Below are 15,548 nucleotides of genomic sequence, written 5' to 3'. Positions count from 1 at the left end.
TTCCTTCTGATGAAAGAGATATTGGAGACTCTTATGATCAGTGAAAAGTTTACACTTTGTGCCATAAAGATAATGCCTCCATATCTTTAGGGCGAATACTACCGCTGCCAACTCCAGATCATGAGTGGGGTAGTTCTTTTCATGTTCCTTCAATTGCCTCGATGCATACGCGATCACTTTATCCCTTTGGGTCAGAACACAACCTAACCCAACTCCGGATGCATCGCTATAAACTGCAAAGTCATCAACTCCTTCAGGCAATGAAAGAATCGGTGCTTCACATAATCTCTTCTTCAACTTCTCAAAGGCTTCCTTATGCTTCTCATTCCAAGCATAAGTGGATCCTTTGTGGGTCAAAGCTGTTAATGGAGTAGCAATCGAAGAAAAGCCTTGGATAAACCTTCGGTAATATCCAGCTAATCCTAAAAAGCTTCGAATCTCCGTAGTTCATTAACACCTACAGGTTGCGGACCAGCTAATGTTTCCCATTGGACTGTCTAGAAAGTCTGTGGTCGTCATCCAAACTCCGCTAGATGACTGGATCTCAAAACACATCAAGGCCTCTCATCAATTTTATTTTATCACACATCACAATCTACCCATGTTCTACCCAACATATTTGTAGATAAAAATACTTATACAGTTTAAAACTTGTATAAAACATCAACACAACAATCACCTCAAATAAATAATTAATATATTTACACATAGCACGTATTATAAGGTAAATACTTCATATCTATGTGTAAAATGAAAGTGACTATACACTCACATGATTTGATGATAATCGGGCAGCAATTCGTTTCCTAAAACGATCGTTTTTAATAAAACCGGGAGTTTTATTGAGAAACCGAGCTTTGTAAAAGTCGGGCTTCGAAACCGAAAAGATAAATTTTCCGGGCTTCTCGGGCACTTCGTGGGGTATTCCGGGCTTTACAATCGATATCGGGGCTTTGCGGGATGTTAATATGAAGAAAATATGGGTTTAGGGCTAAATATGGCAAAATTCCAAAAATACCCGGGAGGTCTCGCACCCTCCTATTTATAGGGGGAAGCTTCTAATCGGACGGCCAGGAGGCTTCTGTTCCGACGGCTGAGAAGGCTCGCAGAGGGGGAGGCTCGCATGAGGGCTGCGCGTGCGAAGGGCTCTCTGGCGGCTTGTGATTGGACCGAGGTCTAGGGTCCGAAGTAGGGGGTTCGTGGCGCCTGCGAGGGTTCGGACTCATGACTCACTACACACGCGTCGGATGCGAGGCTCGCCACCGAGGCTACTACGTGTAGTCAGCGGATTGGACCGCAGCTCCGACTCGGAAGGACATGACACGCCTCGCCAGGTGGCTTCGTGACTTAGCAGCCTGGTGACTCAGCAGGACACGTGTCACATGCGAGGCGAGGGTGACGTGGCAAAGTGTGACTATGCGAAATTTCTCGGTTTTCGCGCCAAAACTTCTAAAATCCATAACTTTCGCATACGAACTCCGTTTTTGACGTTCTTTATATGCACGCGTAGCTAAAATTACGATATACAACTTCCGTTTAGACTTCGTCGGCTAGTTTTGACTTTAAATTTTATATTATTATTTTTAACAGACAGGAAATTCGTTAAAAATTCATAACTTCTTCATCCGACGTCCGTTTTCGTCAGACTTTTTACCGTTGTGCTCCTAATGACGAGACCTTCAATTCTCGTTTAGGTTGTGTCGGCTAAAAATCACTCGATCTAAAATTCGAGTTTTTAGTTGTCTACTGCTACGCTGAAACTTCGAAAAATCATAACTTCCTCATACGAAGTCAGATTTGGGCGTTCTTTTTATCGAACTTCTCGGTTTAACGAATACTACGACTTTCGTTTAGATTACTAAGGCTAAAAAGTAGTTTATCAAAAACTCACTTTTTAGGACATTCAGCACCGTGCCGGTTTTGTCGCGAAACTTCGACAGGTCATAACTTCTTCGTTATAACTCGGATTTTGGTATTCTTTATATCCCCGAAATCCTTATTTCGACCACTACAACTTTATGTAAAGATATCGGGCTTATCTCACACTTTAATTTTGACGCTTATTTTTATTCTTAATTAATTAAGCCCTAATAATTAAGCATAAAACACATAATTCACATAATATTCAAATAATTCCTTTTTATTTCTTCAAAATGAGTTACAAAGGTTAACCTAGACTATCAACTCAATATAAATGCCTAGGCTAGAAACACGAGTGTTACAATTCTCTCCCCCTTAGGATGATTCCGTCCCCGGAATCATATATCACCAAACAAATGCGGGTAGCGACTCATCATGTCACTCTCCGTTTCCCAAGTGAGATTTGGTCCATTCGTATGTTTCCAGCGCACAAGCACTAAATCGACCATCTTGCGTCGTAACTTCATAGTCTTACGGTCAACGATTGCCTCAGGTTCTTCGATCAACCTCTTGTTTTCATCCAACCTTAACTCAGAAATCGGAATTATGTCGGGCACATCTCCTGTGAACTTTCTCAAATAACACACATGAAAAGTGTTATAAATACCCTCTAGTTCTTCCAGTAACTCTAGCTTGTAAGCTTGATTCCCGATTCTCTGAAGAACTTTAAATGGTCCAATAAACCTTGGACTCAACTTCCCTCTCTTACCAAATCTTATAAGTCCCTTCCACGGCGAGACTTTAAGTAAAACCGAATCTCCAACATCGAAGGATATCGGTTGTCTTTTCTTGTCAGCATAACTCTTTTGTCGATCTTGAGCAGCTAACATCCTTTCCCTTATCACTTTCAACTTTTCAGCAGTCTCATGGACTATTTCAGGTCCCATAAACTGCTTTTCTCCAGCTTCCAGCCAACATGATGGCGTTCGACACTTCTCCCCATACAAAGCGTGATAAGGTGCCATCTTAATGCTTGAGTGGAAACTATTATTATAGGAGAATTCTACTAAAGGTAAGTGTTCATCCCAGTTACCTTGGAATTCTAGGGTACATGCTCTCAGCATATCCTCCAATGTTTGAATCGTTCGCTCGCTCTGACCATCGGTTTGCGGATGGTAAGCTGTACTCAAACACAACTTGGTACCCAATTCCTCTTGTAGACTCCTCCAAAACCTTGAGGTAAAACGGCTGTCACGATCGGACACAATCGTTAACGGAACACCGTGAAGCCTCACAATTTCCTTCACATAAGAATTCGCAAGTTTATCCATAGACCACTTCTCTTTGGCTGCTATGAAATGCGCACTCTTAATGAAGCGATCAACGACCACCCAAATCATGTCGTGACCGTTCCTTGTTCTAGGCAGTTTAGTCACAAAATCCATGGTGATGTCTTCCCATTTACCCATGGGTACGAGTAAAGGTTCTAAACTCCCATACGGTTTCTGATGTTGTGCCTTAACCCTAGCACAAGTTACACACTCGGCCACGTACTTAGCAACATCGAGCTTCATCGTCGGCCACCAATAATAGGGTTTTAGATCCCTATACATTTTCGTACTGCCGGGATGAAACGAGTACATGGTCTTGTGAGCTTCTTCCATCAGAAGATCTCTTATTCCGCCCGTCTTAGGTACCCAAATTCTATCTTGAAACACCTTCAACCCTTGGTTGTTTGTACTGAACACTAACGTTTTGCCTAAACGTTCTTCCTTTCGGTCATTTTTCTCTAAAGCTTCCTCTTGAGCTTTCTTTATAATTTCCACAATTGTCAAGACAACTTCAATTCTCAACGCTCTTGGCCTTTTCTTTTCAAGGTTTACCTTCCGACTGAGAGCATCGGCAACAACATTTGCTTTACCAGGGTGGTAAAGTATCTCACAGTCGTAGTCCTTGAGTAACTCTAGCCAGCGTCGTTGCCTCATGTTCAATTCCTTCTGATGAAAGAGATATTGGAGACTCTTATGATCAGTGAAAAGTTTACACTTTGTGCCATAAAGATAATGCCTCCATATCTTTAGGGCGAATACTACCGCTGCCAACTCCAGATCATGAGTGGGGTAGTTCTTTTCATGTTCCTTCAATTGCCTCGATGCATACGCGATCACTTTATCCCTTTGGGTCAGAACACAACCTAACCCAACTCCGGATGCATCGCTATAAACTGCAAAGTCATCAACTCCTTCAGGCAATGAAAGAATCGGTGCTTCACATAATCTCTTCTTCAACTTCTCAAAGGCTTCCTTATGCTTCTCATTCCAAGCATAAGTGGATCCTTTGTGGGTCAAAGCTGTTAATGGAGTAGCAATCGAAGAAAAGCCTTGGATAAACCTTCGGTAATATCCAGCTAATCCTAAAAAGCTTCGAATCTCCGTAGTTCATTAACACCTACAGGTTGCGGACCTGCTAATGTTTCCCATTGGACTGTCTAGAAAGTCTGTGGTCGTCATCCAAACTCCGCTAGATGACTGGATCTCAAAACACATCGAGGCCTCTCATCAATTTTATTTTATCACACATCACAATCTACCCATGTTCTACCCAACATATTTGTAGATAAAAATACTTATACAGTTTAAAACTTGTATAAAACATCAACACAACAATCACCTCAAATAAATAATTAATATATTTACACATAGCACGTATTATAAGGTAAATACTTCATATCTATGTGTAAAATGAAAGTGACTATACACTCACATGATTTGATGATAATCGGGCAGCAATTCGTTTCCTAAAACGATCGTTTTTAATAAAACCGGGAGTTTTATTGAGAAACCGAGCTTTGTAAAAGTCGGGCTTCGAAACCGAAAAGATAAATTTTCCGGGCTTCTCGGGCACTTCGTGGGGTATTCCGGGCTTTACAATCGATATCGGGGCTTTGCGGGATGTTAATATGAAGAAAATATGGGTTTAGGGGCTAAATATGGCAAAATTCCAAAAATACCCGGGAGGTCTCGCACCCTCCTATTTATAGGGGGAAGCTTCTGATCGGACGGCCAGGAGGCTTCTGTTCCGACGGCTGAGAAGGCTCGCAGAGGGGGAGGCTCGCATGAGGGCTGCGCGTGCGAAGGGCTCTCTGGCGGCTTGTGATTGGACCGAGGTCTAGGGTCCGAAGTAGGGGGTTCGTGGCGCCTGCGAGGGTTCGGACTCATGACTCACTACACACGCGTCGGATGCGAGGCTCGCCACCGAGGCTTCTACGTGTAGTCAGCGGATTGGACCGCAGCTCGGACTCGGAAGGACATGACATGCCTCGCCAGGTGGCTTCGTGACTTAGCAGCCTGGTGACTCAGCAGGACACGTGTCACATGCGAGGCGAGGGTGACGTGGCAAAGTGTGACTATGCGAAATTTCTCGGTTTTCGCGCCAACACTTCTAAAATCCATAACTTTCGCATACGAACTCCGTTTTTGACGTTCTTTATATGCACGCGTAGCTAAAATTACGATCTACAACTTCCGTTTAGACTTCGTCGGCTACTTTTGAATTTAAATTTTATATTATTATTTTTAACAGACAGGAAATTCGTTAAAAATTCATAACTTCTTCATCCGACGTCCGTTTTCGTCAGACTTTTTACCGTTGTGCTCCTAATGACGAGACCTTCAATTCTCGTTTAGGTTGTGTCGGCTAAAAATCACTCGATCTAAAATTCGAGTTTTTAGTTGTCTACTGCTACGCTGAAACTTCGAAAAATCATAACTTCCTCATACGAAGCCAGATTTGGGCGTTCTTTTTATCGAACTTCTCGGTTTAACGAATACTACGACTTTCGTTTAGATTACTAAGGCTAAAAAGTAGTTTATCAAAAACTCACTTTTTAGGACATTCAGCACCGTGCCGGTTTTGTCGCGAAACTTCGACAGGTCATAACTTCTTCGTTATAACTCGGATTTTGGTATTCTTTATATCCCCGAAATCCTTATTTCGACCACTACAACTTTATGTAAAGATATCGGGCTTATCTCACACTTTAATTTTGACGCTTATTTTTATTCTTAATTAATTAAGCCCTAATAATTAAGCATAAAACACATAATTCACATAATATTCAAATAATTCCTTTTTATTTCTTCAAAATGAGTTACAAAGGTTAACCTAGACTATCAACTCAATATAAATTCCTAGGCTAGAAACACGAGTGTTACAATTCTCTCCCCCTTAGGATGATTCCGTCCCCGGAATCATATATCACCAAACAAATGCGGGTAGCGACTCATCATGTCACTCTCCGTTTCCCAAGTGAGATTTGGTCCATTCGTATGTTTCCAGCGCACAAGCACTAAATCGACCATCTTGCGTCGTAACTTCATAGTCTTACGGTCAACGATTGCCTCAGGTTCTTCGATCAACCTCTTGTTTTCATCCAACCTTAACTCAGAAATCGGAATTATGTCGGGCACATCTCCTGTGAACTTTCTCAAATAACACACATGAAAAGTGTTATGAATACCCTCTAGTTCTTCCAGGAACTCTAGCTTGTAAGCTTGATTCCCGATTCTCTGAAGAACTTTAAATGGTCCAATAAACCTTGGACTCAACTTCCCTCTCTTACCAAATCTTATAAGTCCCTTCCACGGCGAGACTTTAAGTAAAACCGAATCTCCAACATCGAAGGATATCGGTTGTCTTTTCTTGTCAGCATAACTCTTTTGTCGATCTTGAGCAGCTAACATCCTTTCCCTTATCACTTTCAACTTTTCAGCAGTCTCATGGACTATTTCAGGTCCCATAAACTGCTTTTCTCCAGCTTCCAGCCAACATGATGGCGTTCGACACTTCTCCCCATACAAAGCGTGATAAGGTGCCATCTTAATGCTTGAGTGGAAACTATTATTATAGGAGAATTCTACTAAAGGTAAGTGTTCATCCCAGTTACCTTGGAATTCTAGGGTACATGCTCTCAGCATATCCTCCAATGTTTGAATCGTTCGCTCGCTCTGACCATCGGTTTGCGGATGGTAAGCTGTACTCAAACACAACTTGGTACCCAATTCCTCTTGTAGACTCCTCCAAAACCTTGAGGTAAAATGGCTGTCACGATCGGACACAATCGTTAACGGAACACCGTGAAGCCTCACAATTTCCTTCACATAAGAATTCGCAAGTTTATCCATAGACCACTTCTCTTTGGCTGCTATGAAATGCGCACTCTTAGTGAAGCGATCAACGACCACCCAAATCATGTCGTGACCGTTCCTTGTTCTAGGCAGTTTAGTCACAAAATCCATGGTGATGTCTTCCCATTTACCCATGGGTACGGGTAAAGGTTCTAAACTCCCATACGGTTTCTGATGTTGTGCCTTAACCCTAGCACAAGTTACACACTCGGCCACGTACTTAGCAACATCGAGCTTCATCGTCGGCCACCAATAATAGGGTTTTAGATCCCTATACATTTTCGTACTGCCGGGATGAATCGAGTACATGGTCTTGTGAGCTTCTTCCATCAGAAGATCTCTTATTCCGCCCGTCTTAGGTACCCAAATTCTATCTTGAAATACCTTCAACCCTTGGTTGTTTGTACCGAACACTAACGTTTTGCCTAAACGTTCTTCCTTTCGGTCATTTTTCTCTAAAGCTTCCTCTTGAGCTTTCTTTATAATTTCCACAATTGTCGAGACAACTTCAATTGTCAACGCTCTTGGCCTTTTCTTTTCAAGGTTTACCTTCCGACTGAGAGCATCGGCAACAACATTTGCTTTACCAGGGTGGTAAAGTATCTCACAGTCGTAGTCCTTGAGTAACTCTAGCCAGCGTCGTTGCCTCATGTTCAATTCCTTCTGATGAAAGAGATATTGGAGACTCTTATGATCAGTGAAAAGTTTACACTTTGTGCCATAAAGATAATGCCTCCATATCTTTAGGGCGAATACTACCGCTGCCAACTCCAGATCATGAGTGGGGTAGTTCTTTTCATGTTCCTTCAATTGCCTCGATGCATACGCGATCACTTTATCCCTTTGGGTCAGAACACAACCTAACCCAACTCCGGATGCATCGCTATAAACTGCAAAGTCATCAACTCCTTCAGGCAATGAAAGAATCGGTGCTTCACATAATCTCTTCTTCAACTTCTCAAAGGCTTCCTTATGCTTCTCATTCCAAGCATAAGTGGATCCTTTGTGGGTCAAAGCTGTTAATGGAGTAGCAATCGAAGAAAAGCCTTGGATAAACCTTCGGTAATATCCAGCTAATCCTAAAAAGCTTCGAATCTCCGTAGGACTTTTTGGTTGTTCCCACTTCATTACAGCTTCAATCTTTGCTGGGTCAATCATTATTCCTTCTTGGTTAACCACATGATCTAAAAATTGGACTTCTTGAATCCAAAATTCACACTTGGAGAACTTTGCATACAGCTTCTCCTTTTTTAGGACTTCTAGCACTTCATGCAGATGCTTTTCATGCTCCTGCTTGCTTTTCGAATAAATCAAGATATCATCTATGAATACTATCACGGATTTATCTAAGAATGGTTTACAAACCCTATTCATCAAATCCATGAAAGCTGCTGGGGCATTGGTTAGTCCGAACGACATAACCAAAAATTCATAGTGTCCATATCTCGTTCTAAAAGCAGTCTTTTCGATATCTTGCTCTCTCACCTTTAGTTGATGGTATCCCGACCTAAGATCGATCTTCGAGAAATAGCTCGAACCCTGCAACTGGTCGAACAAGTCATCGATCCTTGGCAACGGGTACTTGTTCTTTATCGTCACTTTGTTCAGCTCTCTATAATCGATGCACATTCTCATGCTTCTGTCTTTCTTCTTTACAAATAACACAGGGGCTCCCCAGGGTGATGAACTAGGTCGAATGAAACCTTTGTCCAATAACTCCTGAAGTTGTGTCATAAGTTCTTTCATTTCGGTTGGCGCTAATCGATAAGGTGCTTTCGCTATCGGCGTCGTTCCTGGTAACAAGTCGATACGAAATTCTACTTGTCGATCAGGGGGCAATCCGGGAAGATCTTCGGGAAAGACTTCCGGATAATCGCACACCACCGGAATATTCTGCACCTCCTTCTTTTCCATCTTGGCATCGATCACGAACGCTAGATATGATGTACATCCCTTGGCCAAACACTTTATGGCTTTCATTAGGGAAATAATTCCAGAGTTTACTCTGCGTTTGTCTCCGTACACCATAAACGACTCTTTCCCTGGCGGGTTTACTTTTACTATCTTCTTTCTACATACTATTTCTGCATCATTGGCACTAAGCCAATCCATTCCTAAAACTATGTCGAATCCATTTAACTCGATAGGCAATAATTCCTCTTGGAACTTATTCCCATCCAAGTCAATGAGGATGTTTTTCATACGATGGCTAACATGTACCAACTTGCCACTAGCAATCTCGACTAATAAGGCATTAACTAGCCTATCTACAGGCAAAGCTAGCTTTCTACCAAATTCATGCGATATAAAGGAGTAATTGGCTCCAGAATCAAACAAAATTTGGGCAGGCAATTCGTTTACGAGAAAGGTACCTGAAGCGACATCGACTTCTTCTTTTGCAGCTTCGAGGGTCATCTGAAAGGCTCTCGCCTTCGGCTTTGGTGGTAGATTGGGCTTTGCGGCATCCTTCCTCTTTGGACAGTCTTTAAGAACATGCCCTACCTCATGGCACTCAAAACATATCCTTTTGTCAGACGGACACACGTTGGCATAATGCCCAGTCTTTCCACATTTGAAGCAAGTCACCTCCTCACTACATCTCCCAGAGTGCTTTCTCTTGCACTTCTCACACCATTTCACTTCACCTCCTCCTCCTCCAAACTTCTTGGACTTAGAAAATTTGCTTTTCTTGTTGGAACCCGAAGTTCCTTCAAATTTTCTCTTTTCACCAACTTCTGCCCCTCTCCAGACCCTTCTCCTTGATCTGAACCTCGACATTCCTAGCAGCCCAGATGGCGGCTTTCAAAGTGGTTGCTTGCTTAACCATCGGACCAAAGTCCGCTGGTAATCCGAGGGCAAACTTGTTGACCTTAGAGAGTTCAGTTGGAACTAGATGAGGAACTAGCTTCATCTTTTCCATAAAACTAGCAGCGTATTCAGTAACGCTCATCTTTCCTTTCTTTAAATTCTGAAACTCATTGTTGATTTCCAGAAGATCCTGCTCAGAACAGTACTGCAATTTCAGTTGGACCACAAATTCTTCCCAAGACATCTTACTAGCTTCACCCTTGGGCATCGAATCAGCTAGTAACTTCCACCAGCTCAACACACCAGACTTTAACAGAGGAATTGCAAGTGCGGTCTTTTGTTTGTTGCTGCACTCGCAACTTTCAAACATCGTCTCCATTTCGGAGATCCAATTCATGACTTCCACCGGTGTCGGACTCCCAGATAGACACGGCGGTTTGGATGCCATGAAATCTTTGTATTTGCATCCGCATCCATCAACTCCTCCATTCTGGTTGTTTTGTCTAACTATTGGTGGGTTGGCTTGACCAAGAGTCCCACTGTAGTTCCCTCCTACTGATTGCCCTTCATTCAATACGGGCTGTTCAACAGGCATCGTAGTCTCTTCCCTATGTTGTTGTAGTAATCGCCTTGTCTCCTCCATTTGCCGATCTAACATCATTTGCATCATTGCTTGTACCCCATCCATCGTCATTGGCTCAGGTGCAGCTCCTACAACAGGTACTTGCTCAACTACTTGAGGTTGAGGCTGTTGATCCCTGTTTCCGTTTGCATTTGCAGCTCCACTACGAGTTATGGCCATTACAATCTATATAACGAATAAGGCGAATTTAGGTCTTTATCCTTGTTAGACATGTCAATTACCTTATCACTCCGAAACGTTTACGTGTTAGTTGTAATCTCGTAATCATACGCTTAGAATCCTACACACATAAGGTTTCTAGATCCGGTCGGCAACAGACCATAGATCCGAACAAATAATGGCACACATGGAAAACACATAGCATTTAACACATAAGGGCATTTTAGGCATCTTCCCTAAAATAAACTAGTGCTCGTGTCTAAAATATGGTAGACACTCATCTCACAATCATCACTTAGCATTCTAAGTTCAAGTCTAGAAATTCTACAATTTCTTAGTTCGCTTAAACTAATGCTTTGATACCAACTGTGACATCCCCTAATTTCTCGGCCATAAAAGACCGATTTAATTTATGCTTTTTAAAATAAAATTAGAGAAATCTTTTTAAAAGATGTTGCGGAATTGGTCCCCAAACAAACTATGATAAAAGTTTATCAAAACCCTTCATTAAGAAGGTATATGTTTTCCATATATATATATATATATATATATATATATATATATATATATATATATATATATATATATATATATATATATATATATATATATATATATATATATATATATATATATATCAAAACCTCGGGATGTCATGTTCCGATACAGATCAAAAGCATAAACAAGACATTATAAGCCTTTCAACAGTTATTTACAACTACTGGCCTATAATCCAAAAATCTCTCGTTGTCCTCCGACTATGCTCGGGGTCCACTACCTGTAACATAAAAAGCTGAGTGGGTTAGGCTTGGGAGCCTGGTGAGCATATAGGGTTTTCAACCCACAATAATATTAAACTTACTAAGTTCATCAATCAACAATAACCCTGATTACCCGTTCCCGTTATCCTCACTTTATGTCCCTAAACACTTCTCACAAGGGACCTAGCCTAAAGAATATCATCGGGATGGACACTACTGCTAAGGGGTTTCCTCAGCCATACATGTCCTAAAGGCAACCATGAGGGGGATGGAGTACAACGAATGAACACTCTTAGTTCATTAACACCTACAGGTTGCGGACCTGCTAATGTTTCCCATTGGACTGTCTAGAAAGTCTGTGGTCGTCATCCAAACTCCGCTAGATGACTGGATCTCAAAACACATCGAGGCCTCTCATCAATTTTATTTTATCACACATCACAATCTACCCATGTTCTACCCAACCTATTTGTAGATAAAAATACTTATACAGTTTAAAACTTGTATAAAACATCAACACAACAATCACCTCAAATAAATAATTAATATATTTACACATAGCACGTATTATAAGGTAAATACTTCATATCTATGTGTAAAATGAAAGTGACTATACACTCACATGATTTGATGATAATCGGGCAGCAATTCGTTTCCTAAAACGATCGTTTTTAATAAAACCGGGAGTTTTATTGAGAAACCGAGCTTTGTAAAAGTCGGGCTTCGAAACCGAAAAGATAAATTTTCCGGGCTTCTCGGGCACTTCGTGGGGTATTCCGGGCTTTACAATCGATATCGGGGCTTTGCGGGATGTTAATATGAAGAAAATATGGGTTTAGGGGCTAAATATGGCAAAATTCCAAAAATACCCGGGAGGTCTCGCACCCTCCTATTTATAGGGGGAAGCTTCTGATCGGACGGCCAGGAGGCTTCTGTTCCGACGGCTGAGAAGGCTCGCAGAGGGGGAGGCTCGCATGAGGGCTGCGCGTGCGAAGGGCTCTCTGGCGGCTTGTGATTGGACCGAGGTCTAGGGTCCGAAGTAGGGGGTTCGTGGCGCCTGCGAGGGTTCGGACTCATGACTCACTACACACGCGTCGGATGCGAGGCTCGCCACCGAGGCTTCTACGTGTAGTCAGCGGATTGGACCGCAGCTCGGACTCGGAAGGACATGACATGCCTCGCCAGGTGGCTTCGTGACTTAGCAGCCTGGTGACTCAGCAGGACACGTGTCACATGCGAGGCGAGGGTGACGTGGCAAAGTGTGACTATGCGAAATTTCTCGGTTTTCGCGCCAACACTTCTAAAATCCATAACTTTCGCATACGAACTCCGTTTTTGACGTTCTTTATATGCACGCGTAGCTAAAATTACGATCTACAACTTCCGTTTAGACTTCGTCGGCTACTTTTGAATTTAAATTTTATATTATTATTTTTAACAGACAGGAAATTCGTTAAAAATTCATAACTTCTTCATCCGACGTCCGTTTTCGTCAGACTTTTTACCGTTGTGCTCCTAATGACGAGACCTTCAATTCTCGTTTAGGTTGTGTCGGCTAAAAATCACTCGATCTAAAATTCGAGTTTTTAGTTGTCTACTGCTACGCTGAAACTTCGAAAAATCATAACTTCCTCATACGAAGTCAGATTTGGGCGTTCTTTTTATCGAACTTCTCGGTTTAACGAATACTACGACTTTCGTTTAGATTACTAAGGCTAAAAAGTAGTTTATCAAAAACTCACTTTTTAGGACATTCAGCACCGTGCCGGTTTTGTCGCGAAACTTCGACAGGTCATAACTTCTTCGTTATAACTCGGATTTTGGTATTCTTTATATCCCCGAAATCCTTATTTCGACCACTACAACTTTATGTAAAGATATCGGGCTTATCTCACACTTTAATTTTGACGCTTATTTTTATTCTTAATTAATTAAGCCCTAATAATTAAGCATAAAACACATAATTCACATAATATTCAAATAATTCCTTTTTATTTCTTCAAAATGAGTTACAAAGGTTAACCTAGACTATCAACTCAATATAAATTCCTAGGCTAGAAACACGAGTGTTACAATTCTCTCCCCCTTAGGATGATTCCATCCCCGGAATCATATATCACCAAACAAATGCGGGTAGCGACTCATCATGTCACTCTCCGTTTCCCAAGTGAGATTTGGTCCATTCGTATGTTTCCAGCGCACAAGCACTAAATCGACCATCTTGCGTCGTAACTTCATAGTCTTACGGTCAACGATTGCCTCAGGTTCTTCGATCAACCTCTTGTTTTCATCCAACCTTAACTCAGAAATCGGAATTATGTCGGGCACATCTCCTGTGAACTTTCTCAAATAACACACATGAAAAGTGTTATGAATACCCTCTAGTTCTTCCAGGAACTCTAGCTTGTAAGCTTGATTCCCGATTCTCTGAAGAACTTTAAATGGTCCAATAAACCTTGGACTCAACTTCCCTCTCTTACCAAATCTTATAAGTCCCTTCCACGGCGAGACTTTAAGTAAAACCGAATCTCCAACATCGAAGGATATCGGTTGTCTTTTCTTGTCAGCATAACTCTTTTGTCGATCTTGAGCAGCTAACATCCTTTCCCTTATCACTTTCAACTTTTCAGCAGTCTCATGGACTATTTCAGGTCCCATAAACTGCTTTTCTCCAGCTTCCAGCCAACATGATGGCGTTCGACACTTCTCCCCATACAAAGCGTGATAAGGTGCCATCTTAATGCTTGAGTGGAAACTATTATTATAGGAGAATTCTACTAAAGGTAAGTGTTCATCCCAGTTACCTTGGAATTCTAGGGTACATGCTCTCAGCATATCCTCCAATGTTTGAATCGTTCGCTCGCTCTGACCATCGGTTTGCGGATGGTAAGCTGTACTCAAACACAACTTGGTACCCAATTCCTCTTGTAGACTCCTCCAAAACCTTGAGGTAAAATGGCTGTCACGATCGGACACAATCGTTAACGGAACACCGTGAAGCCTCACAATTTCCTTCACATAAGAATTCGCAAGTTTATCCATAGACCACTTCTCTTTGGCTGCTATGAAATGCGCACTCTTAGTGAAGCGATCAACGACCACCCAAATCATGTCGTGACCGTTCCTTGTTCTAGGCAGTTTAGTCACAAAATCCATGGTGATGTCTTCCCATTTACCCATGGGTACGGGTAAAGGTTCTAAACTCCCATACGGTTTCTGATGTTGTGCCTTAACCCTAGCACAAGTTACACACTCGGCCACGTACTTAGCAACATCGAGCTTCATCGTCGGCCACCAATAATAGGGTTTTAGATCCCTATACATTTTCGTACTGCCGGGATGAATCGAGTACATGGTCTTGTGAGCTTCTTCCATCAGAAGATCTCTTATTCCGCCCGTCTTAGGTACCCAAATTCTATCTTGAAATACCTTCAACCCTTGGTTGTTTGTACCGAACACTAACGTTTTGCCTAAACGTTCTTCCTTTCGGTCATTTTTCTCTAAAGCTTCCTCTTGAGCTTTCTTTATAATTTCCACAATTGTCGAGACAACTTCAATTGTCAACGCTCTTGGCCTTTTCTTTTCAAGGTTTACCTTCCGACTGAGAGCATCGGCAACAACATTTGCTTTACCAGGGTGGTAAAGTATCTCACAGTCGTAGTCCTTGAGTAACTCTAGCCAGCGTCGTTGCCTCATGTTCAATTCCTTCTGATGAAAGAGATATTGGAGACTCTTATGATCAGTGAAAAGTTTACACTTTGTGCCATAAAGATAATGCCTCCATATCTTTAGGGCGAATACTACCGCTGCCAACTCCAGATCATGAGTGGGGTAGTTCTTTTCATGTTCCTTCAATTGCCTCGATGCATACGCGATCACTTTATCCCTTTGGGTCAGAACACAACCTAACCCAACTCCGGATGCATCGCTATAAACTGCAAAGTCATCAACTCCTTCAGGCAATGAAAGAATCGGTGCTTCACATAATCTCTTCTTCAACTTCTCAAAGGCTTCCTTATGCTTCTCATTCCAAGCATAAGTGGATCCTTTGTGGGTCAAAGCTGTTAATGGAGTAGCAATCGAAGAAAAGCCTTGGATAAACCTTCGGTAATATCCAGCTAATCCTAAAAA

The sequence above is a fragment of the Lactuca serriola genome, chromosome 8, assembly GCF_051521515.1.
Source record: "Lactuca serriola cultivar US96UC23 chromosome 8, Lser_US96UC23_V15, whole genome shotgun sequence".
Lineage (NCBI taxonomy): Eukaryota > Viridiplantae > Streptophyta > Magnoliopsida > Asterales > Asteraceae > Lactuca > Lactuca serriola.
Note: the sequence above shows the minus strand (reverse complement) of the source record.